The following is a 23,012-nucleotide window of genomic DNA, read 5'->3' as shown; positions in this document are numbered from 1 at the left end:
CTGCAGCTTTTAAGATGCTGAACATTTCCTGTGGAAGTTAAAAATGTTCCTGAAAGAGCAAAAAACAGGAACCCAAATGACAGGAACATAGACCTTTATGAATTATACAGTTAATAACAGGAACAATTAGGCATGTTTGAATCAGAGTACATGGTAGACCCATCTAAGTGATTTTATGCTAATGCCTGGGATCAGTTGTGTAAAAATAACAGCATTGGAGGTCAGACCCTAAAACGATGAGTCCCACCTTGCTCAGTTTTGTTTCTTATTTTAGCTCAATAATATATATTTTAACATACATTCTCTAAGTTAGCGAGCTGAAAATCTAGTAATTCTGACTACTTTACAGTTAAATATTAATGTAAACGGAAATTTGTATGGATTAATTCAGATGTTTATCGCAGTGCAGCAGATTGGTGCAGTGTGTTTTGTAGAAACGGCTCACGTATATTGGTGCTATTGATTCCAAGTTCTTAAAAAATTCTGTTGTCCACCAATTGTGCTTTGATTGTATGAATGAGAAAGAGCCCATTCAATCATCCGTTTGAGAAGACAAATACAGACCAGACATTTTTATATTTGCAGTTCTGAATTACAACAGATTTAGACAGAACTGCAAGAGGCCTGCTCAAAATGGTAATTTGTAAACTATAACTGGAGCTCAGTGTACTCCTCAGGCATGCTTTGTGTTTTTCTGATTCAAAGTCATGCAGGGTCAAAATGTAAGCTCTACTACATTTTCAAGCTCATTTCCTCTTTTAGTTAATAGAAAAATGGTTGCTGTTTTAGTTGGAAATGTTTATTTTTCTTTCTCTGTGCAACCTTTTATTGGCACCAAGCCCATGGAAGGTTTGAAGTGTCAGTTCAACAAATGTATGCACAAATGCAAAATTATATATTTATGATAAAATGATGAATGATATGCATCAAGCACATTAAGACAATGTCTAACAGACATAGTTTAAAACAACAAAAGCATTTTGTACACAATTCGGAAGTTGTAATGTAGCTTTTATTTCAAAAACGTTTCAAATTTAACCTAGTGTCGCCAATTTCAAAGTAGTTTTAAGCCTACTGTGCTAATTAATGTTATGACACACCTTTTACATGGGTTTAAATATAAGGAACTCAAACACATATTAGTGTAAATAATTAGCAATATCTAACCTCAGAAATTTGACTTTTTCTAAGCATATGCATCCACAGGTGTCCATTTATGTACATCTATGACACTCTTCATCACAACATTATTGAGCTAAAATAATCTTTTATCCTGCAGACAATGGTCTTTAGATTGTTAAACCAAGTCAAAATTAACTTTTATATTCCTAAAGCAAAACAATGTTTATTCAGAAGCATATCAGTACATGTCAAACAACGCTCCGTACAGTGAAGGATCCTATACTGCTCATGTAGAACTCAGCAACCTTTTAAAATGATCCATAATTTATTCAAGATCAGTTATAACCTAGAGTGTCAAACTGAAAGCATTATTGTCTGTCTCTTCTTAATGCATGTCTCAGTAGACTTCGAGGGAATACACTGCTCCAGTTAGTTGTGTTCTTCTTGTTTGATTTGGAACTCTCTCACTTAAAAACATTATACAACAGGGTTTGAAAAAAAAGAAGAATCAGTTTTTCTCACTTGCTGTCTAATGAGATATGGCAAAGACTGAGTTTTTCTGGACTGAACCTTGAAGGCTGAGCCAAAGGAAAAGTCCAGATGACCAAGAATATGCCTGATTAAATTTGTCAAATCAAATTTTCTAGGTCAAAATTTAATTGTGTATTTGTTTTTTAATCACTGCAATTTCTGGTTTTGTTTACTGTCTAACTCTTAAAACTCTAGCAAGGTTCCTTTTGTTTTGCCTTAATACACCCACGATAGGGTTAACTTATACAGCAAGACTATTTTCTTTAATGTTTTGCAAAATGGTTGTTTCTTTTCTTAATTAATCATATTAGTGTGACTAATTAAAGCTTACTTATCAGTTCTGTTAGTCACTAGATCCAAACATGTCCCTAATGATGACATGTGAGTTGCTTTGGTCACATGTCCCAAGGTGTGAATTGCTAAAAACTGCCTGGGGAGACAAATCAGGGCTGCAGAATAGGTGTCAGAAAGATGAAATCTGAGAATAACTCCTCTGTTTAGTGTTGGTTTTATGTTTAAAGATGGCTTCTTTTACTTTCTCTCTCAAAGCACCTGTCTTCTGTGTTACAAAAGTACACATTGCTGTCTTCAAATGAGTGTCCCTTGTCCTTGAGATGTAAAGAACTGTTGATTTTTTTTACATGGTGAGTTTGCACTTGTGTACTGGACCATCGGTTTGTGTAAGTTCTGCTTAGTTTTCCAGCGTAAAGGTCTGTATATACCATACCCCTAAGCTTGTGTTTGGGTGTTTTCTCCTTGGGATGAACACTCTTGTGTAAAAGTGTTGTTGGGTTTAAAATGCAACAAAATATTATGCTTGGAAAATATCCTTCTTAGTTTCCCAGATACTCCAGACACATATGGATTGGTGATGTTATTCTGTTTCTTCTTTTTGTCTCCTTCATTGGACTGGGTTCAGGGTTTTCTTGAAATCCTAGATGCCTTAACATTGGCACATTTAAGGTATCCATTGGTGTGAAGTGCTTTCTTGATGTGCTTGTGGTCTTTGTTCTTCCATTCTTGTGGGGTCCAATTCTTCTTATCCAGAGTTCTAGTGACTTACAATTTATGTTCATTGCAACATGCCAGCAAAATATGACAAAGATCAAAAAAGGGCAAGTGCAGAGGCAAGTCTATCACATCAGCACCAGTTGAAAACTACAATCTGACCATTAACAGTGCAGACAGTTTAAAGTTCCCTGCTGTGTCAGCCACCTCAAACATTCACTGGGCACAGGGATTGGATCTTCATCAGTGCAGGCAAATGGTTTCTGTAGCGTAGCATCACATTATTATTGTTATGTCAATTTGTTGTTGCTTTGAAAGCAGTTATCCTGCTACAAAATATATTGAGCCAGCTAATAATTCCATGGCAACCTGCTTTTACTAGGTATCATGCAAAAAGCTCTAATTCTAGGTATGTAGAGAGGTGATACACAGAAATACACAGACACAGAAATACAAGCCAAATATGTGATGTCAGCATAAGATAGAAGGAAGAACCCCTCATGTGGTAGCATGGGATTAAACCAGGTGTAAAATACAGTGCTGTGAAAAAGTACCCCCCGCCCCCCACGTAATTTTAATATAAAAACAAAGATAATACGAGGAACCACATAATGCAGTTTTCCAACAGTAATTTAATTGATTGATTAAAAAAAAAAAAATCCATCTTGACCCCATGTGATAAAATTATTGCCTTCTCAAACTACTAACTGCCACCATTGGTGGCAACGAAGACATACGGTCAGTGAGTCTGTGGAAAAACTCTGGCCCACACCTCTTTGTAGAACTGTTTTCATTCATCCACACTGGAGGAGCTTTGAGCATTAATATGTATTCATTATGAATGAACACGTTTCCACTATAATTCAGGTCCAGAATTTAAGTAGGTCACTGCAGAACATTCTTTTTTAAGCTATTCAGAAGTGGACTAGCTGGTGTGCTTTGGATAATTATTCTACTGCTTAATCTTAAAGTTACAAACTGATGTCAGAAAATTCAGCTTTAAGATTTTCTGTTAGAGAACAGAAAGTATGGTTCCATCAGTTAGGCATGTCGTCTAGGTCCTGAGGGAGCAACTACTGCCATGTTTGACTGTAAATATGATGGTCTTTTTGTGAAATGCTGGGTTAGTTTAATGTCAGTGTAACAAGGATCATACTGTTCAAAAAGTTATATTTTGTCTCATCTCTTTAGATGTTGTTCTGCATTCTTTTCTCCTGGAGGAGTTGTAGATGCACTTTTGGAGTCATTTTAGTTGGTACTCCTAGGGATGTTCCTTACTGTTACATGTTTTCTCTATTTTTGGATAATGTCTCTTAATACATTTCACTGGAGTCCTAAAGACCTTGAACTGGCTTGATAACCGTTTCTATACTGATGGATGTTTCTCAGCTGTTTAGGCTGTCTTTAGATCGGAGCATGAGGTTGTGCCTTGTGAGATCGTTCATAGTCTGGGGTAGTTGTGGACCAAGATGCAGACAAGCACTGGGCGGCAGCATGTTGAAAACAAATCCTTTAATTCAGGTACCACAAAAAGCACTTACAGGTCGTAAGAGGTACAGAGGCAGAAAAAATCCCAAGGGAACACGAAGACTGACGTGACAAACATGACCAGGAGAATTGAGGAACCAGCGAAGAATAATTGGCAGAACCAGGTATATAAACAAGGAGAGGAGGAGAGTGGACCAATGAGGGAGAAGCTATGGTAATCAGAGGCGAAGTAGAAACAAGTGCGGGAACTGGCTGTGGAGACTGAGGGAATGAATGGTTACTATGGTGACATACACTAGAGAACGCGGGGACACGAGAGAAATAAAGCTATAAGAAAACCAAAGGGAAACTAGGTTCTAAGGATAACAAACACTAACAGAAAAGGGAGAGCAAAAAACAAACCACAACAAATACTGACTGAACTAACTGGGATGACTTAGAATAAATGCAAACCAAAACGTAAACAATAAGTGGAACTAAGTGTAGCGGGAAACAAATAACTAAAAGCTAACCTGTCAGAAGAAACTGAAATAGAGACCAACATGGGGAACTATACTAGGAATAAGGCTGGGAAGAACTACAAATATAAAGGGAAACGAACACTGAGTAAATAGTACCTGAAAGGAAACTAAGGCCAAGGGGAGAAACTAGTCTGGGACAGAGAAGGGGAAAGGAGAACACAGGAAAACAGAGGAAATAATGAAACGTAGTAAATAAACCAAAGGGACAGAATATACAAAACAGTCACAAGTAAACAAGCACAAAAACCAAAATTGCAGATCCTGACACTTTTAGCCTACTTCAGCTTGTCAGAAAGGTTCTATTTCAGTGATTTATTTATTAACTTTATGTATTTTCTTTCTTTATTTTATTTTACAAGTCTAGCAGTAATAAGGCCTGGCGTGACTCAAATTGACCTCAGCTTTCCAATAGTTAATTCACGATTTAATAAGGGGGCAGTGACTATTTCGCATAGGGCCAGGTTGGTATGGATGTCCTTTGTGTCAAGGCGTGGTGTGGTGGTGTACCCCAGAATACAGAAAGGAGGCAGAGTTGCGGTGAGTAAGGTTTTAAATAAAGCAGGTGGTAACAGACACCGGCGTGTAACACAGGCAGGCTTGGCATGACAGTAGGGTAACAGTGATCTGAGAACTGTGAACAGTGAATGTTTCCGCAAGGAGTAAATATAATAACAATGTATATATGGGCATGACACAGGAGGAGCAGGGAAACTGATTGTATGATGCAGGTGAACCAAATGAAGCTGAATGCTTTTGTAGAAGCAGAGATTGAAAAACAAAGCATGGCTGGAACAAAGCAGGAGTCTAAGAACGCAATCTAACCGAGGGAAAAATCTTTCAGAAATAAATTAGAAAGCAGTATGAATAGAATACAATAATCATGAGAAACTAAACCTAGGCAATAAACTGAAGCACCAACTGGAAAACAATGATCAGAAAAAAGATCCAAAACACAACAACTTGGAGAACATAATCAGAATAAGAAAAAAACCCAAACAAAACTCAAATACCTTTAAAGCATGACACTTTGGCCCTAAATAAATAAAATTATCAGTTAAAGACCTGTATTTTGTGTTTACTCAGATTGTATTTTACTGATGATAATAAAATTAGTTCACTGATTTGAAACATTTCAGAGTGAGAAAAAGTGCGATTCAAAGAAATCTGGGCAAATACTTTGTCTCAGCACTGTAAAAAAAATAGTGTCTTTCTCAAGCTTTTTAAGATCTGGCAGGCTTAACTTGGAAAATTCTGAGGTACAAGGTTTCAGAAGAAAGTTCAACAAGTGCAAAGAATGTTTCACAAGCTCTACTTGGCCTTGGTCAGACAGTAAAGTTGGAGCTGACAAGTCACCTCTCCTCCAAGTGTCATGTTTCCTTTGGATGCTAAAATAAACCCAACGTATTGTACCAGTCCAATGTACCAGTACAATTTATTTATGCACTCCTTTTGCAAGATAAAGAGCAGAATGTTGATAATCTGCCAAAGCACTACCCACTGATTTTGTCTCCCCATGATCTACAACTAAAACTCCAGTCTTTCCCGTGATTTCACTCAAGTCTTGTTGTTGCAGACAAACTCTAGTGGCTTCTATAGAAAAAAAACAGTTTGCCTTTGTTAAAATTTTGTGCTTGCTCTTTACTCTAGCCCAGTAAACACTAGTGTCTTGTGTTTGTCTTTTTGAAATCCCAGTGTAACGCACACAGGAAAGCAAAACACAGGTGCACTTCCACAAATGCACACAAAATAGTGGTAGAGTGAGCACAGAAAAACACCCACATGCTGACGCACATGCAGGCACTCAGACACACGGCTCCGAACGAAGCTCCACTCAGCCCCTCAGCTACAATGTTTACCCTGCTCCACTGCCAACCTGTTATGCCCTCTTCATCTTCTGCATCTGTCACATTCCTCCATGGAAATGGTTTGTTACAATAGCAATTTCAATGTTCGTGAGGTGATGCCAGCTGCTCTTATTTCTTATTTTAATGAAACTGTAATTATGGCTGCACCAGAGGTGAGTGAAAATACAACACAGTCATTCAGCTCAGCTGCTGAAACTGTAAATGGCACATCTGAAATAAACTGACCCTAGGTCAGGTCCCACCTGTTGCTCTTTGCATTCGTTGCCTTGCTGCCACCACCATCAGTGTCTGCACCCTGTCTGAGGGCTTGTCTTTAGTCAGTGGGAGTTAGTAAGCAGGGTCTCAGAGGAGGGTATTAATAGATGTTAGTGTTTGTGAATGCATGCTAGTGCAGACAACTGCTCAACCCTAAACCACCTCTAAAATATTTTCTGTCACATAAAGACACAGACACAACAAAGCAGAAAACTGGGAACCGTCTCATGATCTCTGTTTATTTAAACGTGTGTGTCTGTTGCCCTTTTAGATAAAGATAATGTGATATAAATGACTTTTTTCTCTGCTAACCTGGTGGTATTTTGTTATTTCTAAACGGTGTAACTGCAAGAATGATTATTAGATGCTAAATATTAACCTGACTCACAGTGCCAGTGTTTTTTTTCTTTCCCAAATAACAAACCTTATGTTATTAATGCTTATAGCATAGTGGCAAAAATCTCCCTCAGCATGTTTAAATATTTAATAAAGTATTTTCTAAAACTATTTGGAAATTGTGAAGTATTTTCATACCATTTCTCCTTAATTCTTCAATGGTGAGATGTGCAGATACGTGTGGCCTATCTTTAGTATACAGTTTTGGTAAAGTTTTGACCTGCCAATTCCAATTTTAGCTGATTTCAATTTCTATTTACTAACCATTATATAGAATTTATTCCTGTAAACCATTGCTACATACAAGCTAACTCCAGCAGAGCAAACATTTAATAAGGTAACCCGTGGGAATATCAAGTGTTACACTTCAAAACAGGATAGTAAAAAAAGAAAGATTTGGAGAATGACTTAAAGAAATTAACACTTCCACTGTCTTTTTAAGATCTGCCAGGCTTAACTTGGAATGCATGCTACCACCTGCTGAAGCTAGTAATTAAGCTATGTCTGACTCTTAATGCAAACATCGCAGCAAGTGCGGTATTCCTGCACATGCCTGAAATTTACCGGGGGCAAGTCTTCCAAAAAAGAAAAAGATTTAGTCACACTAAAACCCAGTATCTTCAAAATTACAGCTCACTACGCATTGCTACCAACACAAACTGCTTTACTGCAACTCTCAGCTTAAATGGAATCACAATCAATTCTACAGCAATGTCGGCAGAAATAAGGTGACTAAGAACATGAATAAGCAGCATGTCAAACATTAATACAGTCATATTTGATAAATAAGAATATGTGTTCTGATGAGGCTCATTTGTCAGATTAACTGTACATTTTGAAAATAACAACCTCGAAGCAGGTATTAAACATACTGTTCATTAAGCCCACATTTCTGTATTGAATACAGTACAAACCAAAGGTTTGGACACACCTTCTCATTCAAAGAGTTGTCTTTATTTTCATGACTATGAATATTGTAGCTTCAAACTGAAGGCATCAAAACTATGAATTAACACATGTGGAATTATATACTAAACAAAAAAGTGTGAAAACTGAAAATATGTCTTATATTCTAGGTTCTTCAAAGTAGCCACCTTTGCTTTGATTACTGCTCCACACACTCTTGTCATCTTTCCATTAACTGAAAGCAGAAAAGCATCTTAATTGACATAAATAAAGGCTTGGAAACATCAGTCTCTGTGTAATTAATCTATATAATGTGTTTTACTTAGTGAATTATGGTACTGAAATAAATTAAGTTTTCAATAATATTCTATTTTACTGAATATGACTGTCATAATATTTTCTTTCTAGTCTGACCTGAGCACTCATTATAAATATTTATTTTAGGTACACAGGTGACGTCACATTGTATTTGTGAGAGAAGTCCTATTAACTAACATTTAAAAAGAAAGACAAAATGATTGCGGAGTTGACATCAAAAGCTGTTTGCAGCATCTTATATTAGCAATTTGTGACGCTAGCATGACTAAAAAAGCTGCCTCTGGCTTACCTAGAGAATGTAGTTTCTTATCTTAACCGTGAAATTTCTAAAAATCAATAAATATTTTCAAAACCCTTTTTGCCTTTTCCAAGAGAGGTTAAAAGCTCAAAAGGGTCTTTCGCTTTTAAAATCTTCCTTATTTGTTTCTCTACAAATTTCAGACCGATAAAAGTGTACAAAAACCGCCTATGTTGCCAGATTCTGCATTGATTTACATTTTGTAGTAGTTTCAACTGATTGCTTTAACTGACCCTTCACTTGCTGCCATGTTCCTTATCAACAGCTTGTCTGCAAGCATTCTCTTGACTGCCGACTTATTTACATAAGTTGGGGTTGGGGGCGAGAACAGCCTGGATTTTTTTGTCCAGGAAATGTGAATGTCAAAAGACACTGACTCTTTTGGAGGTGACACATTAAACAAAACCAGCACTGGAAATGCTGACAGATCCAGAGAGGGTCTTTTGTCTGTAAAATGAAAACATATTGCATATTACTGGGGTAAAAAAGAAAAGGAAATTAGGCAACGTGTCAGGTACAACCAGAACAAAGTCAAATGAGGACAATGACTGAGGAGACTTAATATTTATTTTTTGCAAAATATTTTCATTTGTCTTTGTTCTTTACTGAGGTTGCACCATATTGTTCTTGTATTGAAAATATGTGCTGTGGATAAAAGACTGATTGTAGTAATACTGTGATACTATTTAGTTAAAAAACGAAATAATTTTTTGTTCCCAAAACTATTTTTTTCTTTCCACAAAAACAACTGTATTATTACTGTTGTACTATATGTGATTGCACATTTTATGTTATTTTTGAAGAATAGCCATAATTTCTATCTCCTTTAATAAAAGTTAAATTTTTTACCCATTTTGTTGAAGTTTTGTTTAGATGGGGGGCCTAAAATCTTACATTCTTCAAAAGGGGACGCAAAGAAATGTTTGAGAACCACTGCCTTAAGGATATGTTGTTTTGCAATGAAAAAAAAAATAAATGAAGCTAGTATTGACAAATGTGTGTTCCTTTATATAAGAATAGATCACAAAACCACTTCTCTCTATTGATATCTTACTGAAGATTCAAGGTTGCTTTTACAAGGACTCTTTCGCTGTTTAACTCCCTGTGCACACTGAGGTGCACCCAATATTCCAAGGAAAGAGAGACAATCATTCAGTGCATATATGTTTTATACAATGGATGATGTGAAACAAAATTACTATCGGTGGTTGTTAAAAAAATGTGTGGATATCCTCGGTTTAGTTTTAGAACCCTCTTCGGTGGAGCACAGGTTAAACTAAACCTCTCTTTGTCTTCAGCCAGCATCAACTAATCCCCAGAAACTGTCACCTAAAAATATTGCACCTACTCTGCCTTGTGTCAACCTCATAATGCTGATCCTTATAACTGCTATGTGTGTTATCAGACTGGCTGTTCAGCTCTCACAGACTGCAGCCTTGAGGGGGATTGTTTATATAGCGCCTCTGCCTATCAATCTGTGCCAAAGTACTGTTTCGCATAAAGCAACTGCCTCTCTGCATTGATTCTCCATTAAAATCAAGAGTTCACAACTTTCTTCCCCTGGATAAACACCATAACTTCAGGGTTAATTACACATCCGAATCAGAATCAGCTTTATTGCCAAGTTTATACAGACTGTGAGGGACCGGGCCGGTCAAGCATGAGTGACACAGTAATAATTTTCAAAGAACATGGGTTTTATTTCCTCAAAATAACAAAATTCAAATAATGGTTACAGTGCCCTTAAAAGAGGTCCAATAAAGAAGCTAAAGACAAAAAAATTAGGGTTAAACATAACAAAACCTCAAACTAACTTCTCAAACAAACAAACAGACCTCCTACACAACAAACAAAGGGGACCTAAATACTGGCTGATCAGACCAGACTGACACACTGAGGAAGAGGGAAGGAAAACGTATACAGAAATTTAACTAACAAAAATAACTAAATACAGTTAGCTTAAAAAGTTACTTGAATGACTAATAACTAAACAAAATAAGCAAATCACAAAAACAAAAAGAACTTATGCAAAAATTTGAATAAAAACTCTATGGTCTTCCCCCATGGTGGAACTCCAGATGGTACCACCCAATCAGTCAATCTGGAATTGGAGTGTGTCAGCCAGAGTCCATTGCTTCTGTTCAAGGCACAGCACCAGCAAAGAAAGCACACAAAATGTTAAATATTTGACAAAATTAAATATACAAACGTTAACCAAATGTGCGCGCTACAATTAGAACTAATGTATTTCAATATTGTCAAATGAAAATATAAACAGAAACCCATGTATTTATGCTGCAGTGAATGTGTATATGAAAACTCAAAATGAAAAAGTGTTTATGTGTGGGGTTACCGACTGTGTGGCTACAGGTGCGGCCATCACACAGACAAACAAGGAATGTACAGGGGTTGGACAATAAAACTGAAACACCTAGTTTTAGACCACAATAATTTATTAGTATAGTGTAGGACCTCCTTTTGCAGCCAATACAGTGTCAATTCGTCTTGGGAATGACATATACAAGTACTGCACAGTGGTCAAATGGATTTTAAGCCATTCTTCTTGCAGGATAGTGGCCAGGTCACTACGTGATACTGGTGGAGGAATACGTTTCCTGACTCGCTCCTCCAAAACATCCCAAAGTGGCTCAATAATATTTAGATCTGGTGACTGTGCAGGCCATGGGAGATGTTCAACTTCACTTTCATGTTCATCAAACCAATCTTTCACCAGTCCTGCTGTGTGTATTGGTGCATTGTCATCCTGATACACGGCACCGCCTTCAGGATAAAATGTTTGAACCATTGGATGCACATGGTCCTCAAGAATGGTTCGGTAGTGCTTGGCAGTGACGCGCCCATCTAGCACAAGTATTGGGCCAAGGGAATGCCATGATACGGCAGCCCAAACACTGATCCACCCCCATGCTTTACTCTGGGCATGCAACAGTCTGATTGGTACGCTTCTTTGGGGCTTCTCCACACCGTAACTCTCCCGGATGTGGGGAAAACATTAAAGGTGGACTCATCAGAGAACAATACATGTTTCACATTGTCCACAGCCCAAGATTTGCGCTCCTTGCACCATTGAAAACGACGTTTGGCATTGGCATGAGTGACCAAAGGTTTGGCTATAGCAGCCCGGCCGTGTATAATGACCCTGTGGAGCTCCCGAAGGACAGTTCTGGTGGAAACAGGAGAGTTGAGGTGCACACCTAATTCTGCTGTGATTTGGGCAGCCGTGGTTTTATGTTTTTTGGATACAATCCGGGTTAGCACCCGAACATCCCTTTCAGACAGCTTCCTCTTGCGTCAACAGTTAATCCTGTTGGATGTTGTTCGTCCTTCTTGGTGGTGTGCTGACATTAGCCTGGATACCGTGGCTCTTGATACATTACAAAGACTTGCTGTCTTGGTCACAGATGCACCAGCAAGATGTGCACCAACAATTTGTCCTCTTTTGAACTCTGGTATGTCACCCATAATGCTGTGTGCATTTCAATATTTTGAGCAAAACTGTGCTCTTACCCTGCTAATTGAACCTTTACACTCTGCTCTTACTGGTGCAATGTGCAATCAATGAAGACTGGCTACCAGGCTGGTCCAATTTAGCCATGAAACCTCCCACACTAAAATGACAGGTGTTTCAGTTTCATTGTCCAACCCCTGTAACTCCATTACACTCTCAATAATAAAGAGTATCTTTTTAAATGTACATATATACACAATTGACTTTATAATAGAATATAGTGTGAGATCAGTCCCAAGTATGCATGGTGTTGTTCTGGAACTCTGACCCTAGACTTGAATAAGTCCTGGATAGAGAGGTCAGCCCTGATGATTCTCTCTGTAGCCCTGATTGTTCGTTGCAGTCTGGACCTGTCCTGTTTTGTGAAAGAGCCAAACCACACAGATGGACTAAGACAAGACAAACTGAATTATGGCAGTGTAGAACTTCTTTAGTTGCCTCAGCAAGTACAGTCTCTGCTGGGCCTTCTTCTGAATATTGTGTGAGGACCATCTCAGGTTTTGAGAAATGGTGGATCCTAGGAACTGGAAGTGGTCCACAGCAGACACAGTGTTGTTGAGGAGGGTGAGGGGGGTATGTGGGGGTGGTGTTCTCCGAAGGTCCACCATCATCTCCATGGTCTTGAGTGGGTCAAGTTTCAAGTGGTTCCGACCACACCAGTGTACCACCCGATCCACCTTCTGTCCGTATGTAGACTCATCACTCTCCCGGGTCAGTCTAATAACAGTGGTGTCATCTGCAAACTTCAGGAGTTTCACAAATGGTTCCACTGAGTGGGGAGAGAACACACCCCTGGGGGGAGTGCTGTTGCTGATGGTTCTTGTGCGGGAGAAGATGCTCCCCAGCCTCACTTGCTGCTGCCGGTCCTTCAGTAAGCCGGTGATCCACTGACAGGTGGAGGCCGGGACTTTGAGCTGGATGAGCTTCTGGTTGAGGTATCTGGGTTGATAGTGTTGAAGGCCAAACTGAAGTGCATGAACAGAATCCTGGCATACATCCCTGGGTGGTCGAGGTGTTGCAGGACGAAGTATAGTCCCAAGATGACTGCATCATCTGCCGACATGTTTGCCCGGTAGGCAAACTGCAATGGGTCCAGCAGGGGACCTATGATGTCCTTCAGGTGCTTCAACACCAGTCCCTCATAGGATTTCATGACCACAGAAGTCAGGGCGAAAAGCCTGCAGTCATTTATTTCTGTGATTGTGGGTTTCTTGAGTACTAGGATGATGGTGGAGCGTTTGAAGCAGGAGGGAACCTCACACAGCTCCAGTGACTTGTTGAAGATCTCAGTGAAGATCAGTGCCAGTTGGTCGGCTTGGTTTGCACACACATGTCCTCACAGAAACTAATGTATGATGTCACCACCTCAGTACAGTGCCTGGCGAAAGTACTTGGCCCCCTTGAACTGGTCAACCTCTTGCCACATTTCAGGCTTCACACATAAAGGTATAAAATTCAAATTTTTTGTGAAGAATCAACAAGTGGGACACAATGGTGAAGTGGAATGAAATTTATTGGATGTGTCAAGCTTTTTTAACAAATAAAAAACTGAAAATGGGGCGTGCCTGAAGTCCACAACCAGTGGAGATGGTTGTGGACTTCAGGCAGAACCCAGCCCCACCTGCCCCCATCACCCTCTGTGACTCCACAATTGACACTGTGGAATCTTTCCGCTTCCTGGGAACCATCATCTCCCAGGATCTCAAGTGGGAGCCAAACATCAGCTCCCTCATCAAGAAAGCCCAGCAGAGGATGTTCTTCCTGCGGCAGCTGAAAAAATTCAACCTGCCAAAGACTATGATGGTGCACTTCTACACAGCCATCATTGAGTCCATCCTCACCTCCTCCATCACCATCTGGTACGCCGCTGCTACAGCCAAGGATAAGGGCAGGCTGCAGCGTGTCATTCGGTCTGCTGAGAAGATGATTGGCTGCAGTCTACTGTCGCTCCAGGAACTGTACACCTCCAGGACCCTGAAGCGGGCAGGGAAGATTCTGGCTGATCCCTCCCACCCCGGTCACAGACTCTTTGAAACTCTCCCCTCTGGCAGGAGGCTGCGGTCCATCCGGACCAAAACCTCACGCCACAAGAACAGTTTTTTCCCATCTGCCACCAGCCTTGTTGACAAAGCCCGGAAACCACACTGACACTCCCCCTTCCCCCCCTTTTTTTGCTGACAGGACACTTGTAAACTGTAACTCAATGCGTTACATTAACGCTCAGCTTGGACTCCTGCTTTACTTGCACTGCCATACTTGCACACTGATCATCTGCACTGTTGTATTGCTCTTGCATCTTATACTGCTCTATACTTACTCTCACTCACTTAAAACTGTGCACATATATTTATATTATATTGTAGATATGTTTATACTGTTTAATTTGTATTGTATTGCACTGACTACGCCAAAACAAATTCCTTGTATGTCCAAAAACGTACTTGGCAATAAAGCTTTTCTGATTCTGATTCTGATTCAATATTATTCGGCCCCTTTACTTTCAGTGCAGCAAACTCACTCCAGAAGTTCAGTGAGGATCTCTGAATGATCCAATGTTGTCCCAAATGACTGATGATGATAAATAGAATCCACCTGTGTGTAATCACGTTTCCGTATAAATGCACCTGCTCTGTGATAGTCTCAGGGTTCTGTTCAAAGCGCAGAGTGCATCATGAAGGCCAAGGAACACACCAGGCAGGTCCAAGATACTGTTGTGGAGAGGTTTAAAGCCGGATTTGGATACAAAAAGATTTCCCGAGCTTTAAACATCCCAAGGAGCACTGTGCAAGCAATCATATTGAAATGGAAGGAGTATCAGACCACTGCAAATCTACCAAGACCTGGCCGTCCCTCTAAACCTTCATCTCGAACAAGGAGAAGACTGATCACTCTGGATGAACTGCAGAGATCTACAGCTGAAGTGGGAGAGTCTTTCCATAGGACAACAATCAGTCGTACACTGCACAAATCTGGCCTTTAAGGAAGAGTGGCAAGAAGAAAGCCATTTCTCAAAGATATCCATAAAAAGTATTGTTTAAAGTTTGCCACAAGCCACCTGGGAGACACACCAAACATGTGGAAGAAGGTGCTCTGGTCAGATGAAGCCAAAATCGAACTGATAGGCCACAATGCAAAACGATATGTTTGGCGTAAAAGCAACACAGCTCATCACCCTGAACACACCATCCCCAGTGTCTAACATGGTGGTGGCAGCATCATGGTTTGGGCCTGCTTTTCGTCAGCAGGGACAGGGAAGATGGCCAAAATTGATGGGAAGATAGATGGGGCCAAATACAGGACCATTCTGGAAGAAAACCTGATGGAGTCTGCAAGAGACCTGAGATTGGGACGGACGGAGATTTATCTTTCAACAAGACAATGATCCAAAACATAAAGCCAAATCTACAATGGAATGGTTCACAAATAAACGTACCCAGGTGTTGGAATGGCCAAGTCAAAGTCCAGACCTGAATCCAGTCGAGAATCTGCGGAAAGAGCTGAAGACTGCTGTTCATGAACGCTCTCCATCCAACCTTACTGAGCTCGAGCTGTTTTGCAAGGAAGAATGGGCAAGAATTTCAGTCTCTCGATGTGCAAAACTGATAGAGACATACCCCAAGAGACTTGCAGCTGTAATTGCAGCAAAGGGTGGTGCTACAAAGTATTAACGCAAGGGGGCCGAATAATATTGCACGCCCCTCTTTTCAGTTTTTTATTTGTTAAAAAAGTTTGACACATCCAATACATTTCATTCCACTTCACGATTGTGTCCCACTTGTTGTTGATTCCTCACAAAAAATTAGAATTTTATATCTTTATGTTTGAAGCCTGAAATGTGGCAAGAGGTTGATGACCAGTTCAAGCGGGTCGAGTACTTTCACAAGGCACTGTAAGTTGAAGAGGCTGAAGTTTCAAAAACACTTCAATCTGCGCAGTCAAATCAGGCCTGTAACATCTGCTTTAAGTCATCATTACACTTCTTAAAAGTATGAACCACAGGTTTGGAAGCTTTTAATTGCTGCCTGTTGGTTGGGATGAGGTGGACCAGAGAGTGGTCAGAAATCCCATGCTCTGGTTACAGCATGATATACATCATTTAAAGTTGTGTAGCAGTGATCCAGAATGTTTTTATCCCTAGTGGGACAATTAATGTGTTTGTCTTTGGGAAGTTCACTGTAGAGGTTTGCACTGTTAAAGTCCCCAAGAACAATGAAGAAAGAATCTGGATGTTTTTGGGATGGCCATGGGGTCTTAGGCGGCATCACATGAGAGTGCCCAGCGGGGCCCTCTTCCACACATGCAAACACACACTCATCCACCCACCCATGGACCTTTACACAAATAATTTAAAAGGTTGGTCATGATACACAGGTTCCTATTCAAGCCTGTGTACTTTGATGCTAGATTTAAAAAGACAATCCCACAATTCCATTTTGAGATATCCTTTTGCTAAAAGGATAACTCATGCAAAACATGTAGGTAACAAGGTTATCTATACTGTTCTCTATACTGTATACTCTATACTGTATAGTATACCTGAAATGCCAAGACAGGACACACGGAAAAAAAATATTCACCCCCAGATTTCTAGGCCAACTTGCCCTGCTGATTCTCCACAACAAATGCAGAATGGCACAGACTTTTCAAACAATGAATCGGGGATAAAATAGGGCAGAAAATTGTGTAGTGTGTCTTTAATGTGCGAAAGCAATGCTAAGTAAAATTCTGTCAATAAACAGCATATGTTTCATCTCCACAAATATGCAGCTGCTGTGAAGCTTTGAATTGTTTTAAAAACCAAAACTGTTTTTTCTAGTTTTACCTGGTTTGTCCAGGATTTGGCTTGTTTTCCACAATAACAAACTGCCCAAGCTTCTGAAACTGGGAACATTAGGACAACAGTACAATAAAGATAATACAGTCTCAAAAGTAGGGGTTTAATATCATGAGATCTCATGTCACGACAGCTTGTAAAATTACAAGTAATAGTTCATGTGGTTGCTATTTTAGTCCAAGCTATCAATGTGAACCCTGGATATGAAGATGTGTTTTTTAAGCTTGACACCCTGTCTCTTTGTTAGAGATTCTTATTCTGAAGTAGAAAAGGAAATAGTTCTTTGGTTGGTCTGTTGTATTGACAGAGTCAAGTAATAAAACACTCCTCGTTAGGCTTGCTAATTACCATGAAAGCACAGAAAAACTCTCCACCACTTTTAAATCATTTATGTAGCGTTTTAGGTACTCTGTAGAAATAGGAAATGGTAACCAACTGACAGTCAAGATACAATTTGTAAGGACTGTAAGGATACCTTGGCTGGGTCTTAGTTGTTAAAGATGCTAAAGTTAGCATCTGCTCGGGACAATACAACAAAATAATTTCATCTTGTTCTGTTTTTGCACCTTTAAAAATACAAAACTTCAGGAAAACCACAACATACGAACCAGTCAAACTGGAATATTGTATGCCGATTACAAATTCTTTACAACACGTTTTGTAAATTTGTAAAACTTTTTTAGAAGAAAATTTGGGCATTCTTCTAAAAATGTTGCTAGTTGTGTTCTCATGAACCCCAATATCATGTGTCCCCTAATGTTTTGAGCAAGATTAATTATTACATCCCCAATCACAAGTCTTCCAAATCACTGTACTTCACTCAAAGAGCATAGACTTAGAAAAGGTGGAATACTTTTGAACCTTTTCTTTTTGCATTAAAGATTAGCCTGTGAAGGTCACAAATTAGGAACAAATTAGCTGGCAACCATTATGTCAGTGTCCGCTGAAAGGAGCACCAGACACCAGTATACGTCTCCTTCTGGGTCATAGTTATTAAGTAAAGAGTTTTGTAAAAGCTTCAGTGGAGTTTTCACTAACAGAAATATATCCCTGTATCAGTGTTTACACTACAGTTAAATTCCCTGCTTAGCTGCCGGGGGAGACGTGGGCCAGGTGGTCAGGAAACAGTGTTAGAAAATACTTTTTGGCACAGCTGTGATTTTATGCATGATATGAACCTGTCAAAGGCACAGAAAAGAAGTGAGGAGTAAGGTGTCCTTGTATGTTGGATATTATTTTGGCTGTCATATGTAGTGATGAGCCAGTATGAGTCTTTCACATTAAAAATAAGTTAAAAAAAACTTGCTACAATGGCACTGTTGTATTTACTGAAAAATGTAAGATAAAAATGTATAACTTGATTTAATTGCTTTTATTTCAAAACAAAAAAGCAACCATTATTCCTAAATATGCAAAAACAATATGCTATATTGTTTATTACAGTTTTAATAATGTTAAACATTTATTAGTCATTGTTTTGATTTTAATTAAGCAAAATATTGAATAAACACTCACCACGTTTAGTAGTAGTTTTGAAGTGCTTCAACAAGATCAAAATTTCAATAAAAAAATATTGGAAAGACAAAAGTACTTAAAGTAGTTTAATATTTTCTGGATTAAATAAAGACTAATCAGTGTAAAAGAGAAGTTGACCAGTGAAATCCTGTCATTTTCGGTATAGATCTGGCCCACATATAGAGAACACTCAGAAGAGGAAGTTTTACGGAACTTAGCTGTGTGCAACCAATCAATGAGTATGACGAACCTGGACTGGGACGTAGGTACAATTGGGTGGTTCTGTGCCAGGGTCGGGTTCCTGTTGTTGTGCTCTGAGGATTACGTCTTCCGTCTCCCACCTGAGCGCCCCGACCGTCCAATTGGGCGGTAGAATGGGAGTTGGCTCCTTTATAGAATCATCAACTGCAAACTGTCTGGAGAGTGCATCAAGTTTAGAGTTCTTAGTTCCAGGTCTGAAAGAAATACAAAGATCAAAACGTGAAAAGAACAAAGACCACCGGGACTGACGTGGGTTCAATCTTTTAGCAGACTGTATGTAAGCCAAGTTCTTATGGTCCGTCCAGACTTCACTGGATGTTCCGCGCCCTCAAGCCAGTGGCGCCATTCCTCAAGAGCTAACTTAATAGCTAGTAGTTTACTATCCCCGACATCATAGTTTCTCTCTGCATTGTTCAATCTGCATGAAAAGAAAGCACAAGGATGTAGTCTCCCATCCTCAGAGTTCTGTGATAAAACTGCTCCAACCCCAATATCAGAGGCATTAACCTCTACAATAAACTGTTTCGAAGAGTCAGGATGAATTAAGATGGGAGCTTGAGAGAACTTCCTCTTTAGTGCCTGGAATGCTTCTTCTGCCTCGGGTGGCCATGAAAATGAAACCTTTGAAGAGGTTAAGGCAGTAAGTGGTGTGGCTGTCTGACTGTAATTTCTCATGAAGCGTCTGTAAAAGTTTGCAAATCCGAGGAATCTCTGTAATGCTTTGCGGGTGTCTGGTACAGGCCACTCCAGGACTGCCTTAATCTTCTCGGGGTCAGATCATATCTGTCCACCCTCGAGAATGTATCCTAAAAAGGTGACTGAGGTTTGGGGAAACTCACACTTTTCACCCTTTACAAAGAGACGGTTTTCCAGAAGACGTTGAAGTACTTGGCGAACATGGTGACTATGCTCCTCAATGTTCTTAGAATAGATCAGAATGTCGTCTGGATACACAAAAACTTTCAAAAAATCTCTAAGCACGTCATTAACAAGGGCCTGAAAGACAGCAGGAGCATTCCATAGACCAAAAGGCAAGACCAGGTATTCAAAGTGACCGAGTAGAGTCTTGAAGGCTGTCTTCCACTCATCCCCCTGGCGGATCCTAACAAGATGGTAAGCATTTCTCAGATCTAGTTTAATAAATACTGTGGCAGCATGAACCGGTTCAAAAGCTGAGGAAAGTAGTGGAAGAGGATACTTGTTTTTGACTGTGATTTGATTAAGACCCCTATAGTCAATACAGGGTCTCAATGACCCATCCTTTTTCCCTACAAAACAAAATCCGGCCTCAAGGGGTGAATAAGATGGTCGAATTATACCTGCAGATAAGGATTCACTAATATAATTCTCCATAGATATCTGTTCGGGATGAGAGATATTGTATAGTCTGCTAGATGGTAAGGGGGCGCCAGGGAGAAGGTCGATAGCGCAGTCATAAGGCCTATGGGGTGGTAAGGACAAAGCCTTGTTCTTAACTAAAAACTCCCTTGAGGTCATGATATTCTGGGGGTACTTGTGATAGATCAATGTCCTCATTCTCCTCACTACTCTGTTCAGAAAAGCTCGGAGAAATGCTGACTGAAGGCAAGATGAGTGGCAACTAATGGACCAAGATTCAACATGACCTTTTGACCAATCAAGATGAGGATTATGTTTCCGTAACCATGGGTAACCTAAGACCAAAGAGCCCTGTGATACTGGAAATACAGAAAAATATATATTCTTTCTATGATTTCCTGATAGTAAAAGGTCAATAGATTTGGTCTGATGTGTAATTCAGTTTAAGGCCTGTCCATCAAGGGCTAACACAGATCGAGGGGAAGCAAGAGGTTCAACCTCAATTCCGGCTTGGCTTACTAATCTTGAATTGATCAAATTCTGTTCACTTCTGGAATCGATCAAAGTGAACATAGTCAACGTCTTTTGATTAACTGTGATAGAGGCTGGCAGGCTGAGTCTAGGGGCTTCAGTATTTAATGAATGGTCTGCCAACCCCTCCTTCCTGGTTAGCGGACCCTGTCTTTTGGCTGCCCGGGACAAACAGGACAGTCAGCTACAAAATGGTCAGGAGAACCACAGTAAAAGCACTGCTTGGCCTGTTTGAGTCTCTGTGTGTGCGTCCTATCAACATAGATTCTGACCCAGTAGCTAAGGGCTGAGTGGGTTTAGCAATGAGTGAAAAGTTAATCTGTGATCTAACACTAGATCTTTCTGTTCTGGTTCTCCTTCTCTCCCTTATTCTGTTATCCACTCTTGTGGCCAAATAAATTACTCCATTCAGTTAAATTCAAAGATACTTTATTGATCCCTGAGGGGAAATTAGAATTCCAGTACAACCCATCCAAACATACATCATGACACAAGACAAGGGGGGGACGGGTCACCGAGGCTTTGCTGCCCACTCACAGGCGCTGCCCTTGTTAGATGAGAAAAGAGGCCACATTAGGTAAGTAGAGGGAAAAAAATCATATTTCACACTTTACCCTTAGCAGGATCCAGTTTGAGATTGCAAAAAACCTCAGCACAAAGAAGCAACAAGTTTACAAAACAACATCATGCTGGGAACGGTGAAGGTGGTGTGAGGGGTTGCATATGTTTATCTTGAGCATGTGTGTGTGTGCAAGTGAGTGTGTGCAAGTAAGCCCATGAAGCACTGTCCCAGAGGCCATTGTCCTTGATGGTACGTTGGAATGTTCATCAACCGGCCACGAAGTTCTGAGCAGGTCCACAGATGTCCTCAGGGAAGGGAGGGGGCAGAGGGAGCAGAGCGTCATGTTTACATAACTTCCAGGAGAAGTTGAAGATAGCCAGCCATCAAGGCCGTGCCGAGGAGCCAGATTCAGAAAAACAATAATTATTTGAGTTAGGCTGACTCTTAATTTTCCGTCAGCCTTGAGAGTCTCGCTGGTGCTTCTCAAAGGTGAATCCAAGGAGCCAAATTCCTGGTCCTTCGCCATATCTGAGCGAACAACTTTCTCCAAGATTTATCCCATTTCACCCCTGAGTCCAGGAACCGCAACCTGCCTGCAATCCTAAGGATCACATCCAGTCTGCGATTCAGCTCACGTAACATCTCAGTCTGAGTGCTGATCAACGAGCTAACTCGTCTTTTAGATCCTCATCTAGGGCATGAACAAAATGCAGACTTTAAAGCACAATCATCCCAACCGGAAGCTGCTGCCAAAGTACAAAATTATATTGAAAACTCAGTGAGGGGTCTATTGCGTTGCTTTAATGCATGCAGCTGCCGTCCAGTGTCTGACTTATCCAATTCTGAGGAAAATGTCTGCTTAAATTCCGAAATAAATTCTTCAAAGGTACAACCAAAATTACAAGAAGCTGAAAATCGGGCCTCGGGCCATTGCAAAGCCTTGCCGGTCAATAAACCAATTATGTATGAAATTTTAACATCATCATGCAGGAAGGAACTTGGAGAGTGGTTGAAAACTAGGGCACATTGGAGTAAAAACCCTCTACAATTACCCACCTCAAAATTATCAGGGTTAGGGGAAATGACGTCACGAGAGTGAGGCGCCAGTGGAGTTACCGAGGATGCAGCAGCGCCATCTACCTGTGTGGTGGACTGGGTACTGAGGGTCTGCTGTAGCATGGAGGTGATCTGCACTAACTGCTGGTTAGTTTGACGCTGCTGCTCTGTAAGAAAATGGAGAGATGAATCATGAGAATGAAGCTGACTTGCATGTTCTGAAAGAGTTCTTCGGAGTGTTTCTGCAGGGTCTTGTTGGCTAGAGTGTTCTGTCATTTATTAGTAATTGTTTTGATTTTAATTAAGCAAAATATTGAATAACAATCGCCAAGTTTAGTAGTAGTTTTGAAGTGCTTCAACAAGATCAAAATTTCAATAAAAAAATATTAGAAAGACAAAAGTACTTAAAGTAGTTTAATATTTTCTGGATTAAATAAAGACTAATTATTGTAAAAGAGAAGTTGACCAATGAAATCCTGTCATTTTCGGTATAGATCTGACCCACATATAGAGAACACTCAGAAGAGAAAGTTTTACAGATTTTATTGTCAGCAAAGTAATCTGGGATAAGGACTGGAAACACCAACTGTACAGGAATGAAGAATGAACTGGTGAACAAACGAATGATATGAAGTAACTGATTTCTTAGATCTGAGAAATGGCTTACTAAATTGTTGT

General features: G+C 39.9%; 1 protein-coding gene across 1 annotated transcript in view; it reads left to right on the top strand.

The window, feature by feature from the left end:
- Positions 1-23,012, top strand: part of tacr1a (tachykinin receptor 1a) — a 120,632-nt gene that overhangs the window by 52,909 nt on the left and 44,711 nt on the right. The window lies entirely within an intron of this gene.

This window comes from Girardinichthys multiradiatus, chromosome 12 (assembly GCF_021462225.1).
Source record: "Girardinichthys multiradiatus isolate DD_20200921_A chromosome 12, DD_fGirMul_XY1, whole genome shotgun sequence".
NCBI lineage: Eukaryota > Metazoa > Chordata > Actinopteri > Cyprinodontiformes > Goodeidae > Girardinichthys > Girardinichthys multiradiatus.
This window is presented reverse-complemented; position numbering and strand designations above follow the sequence as displayed.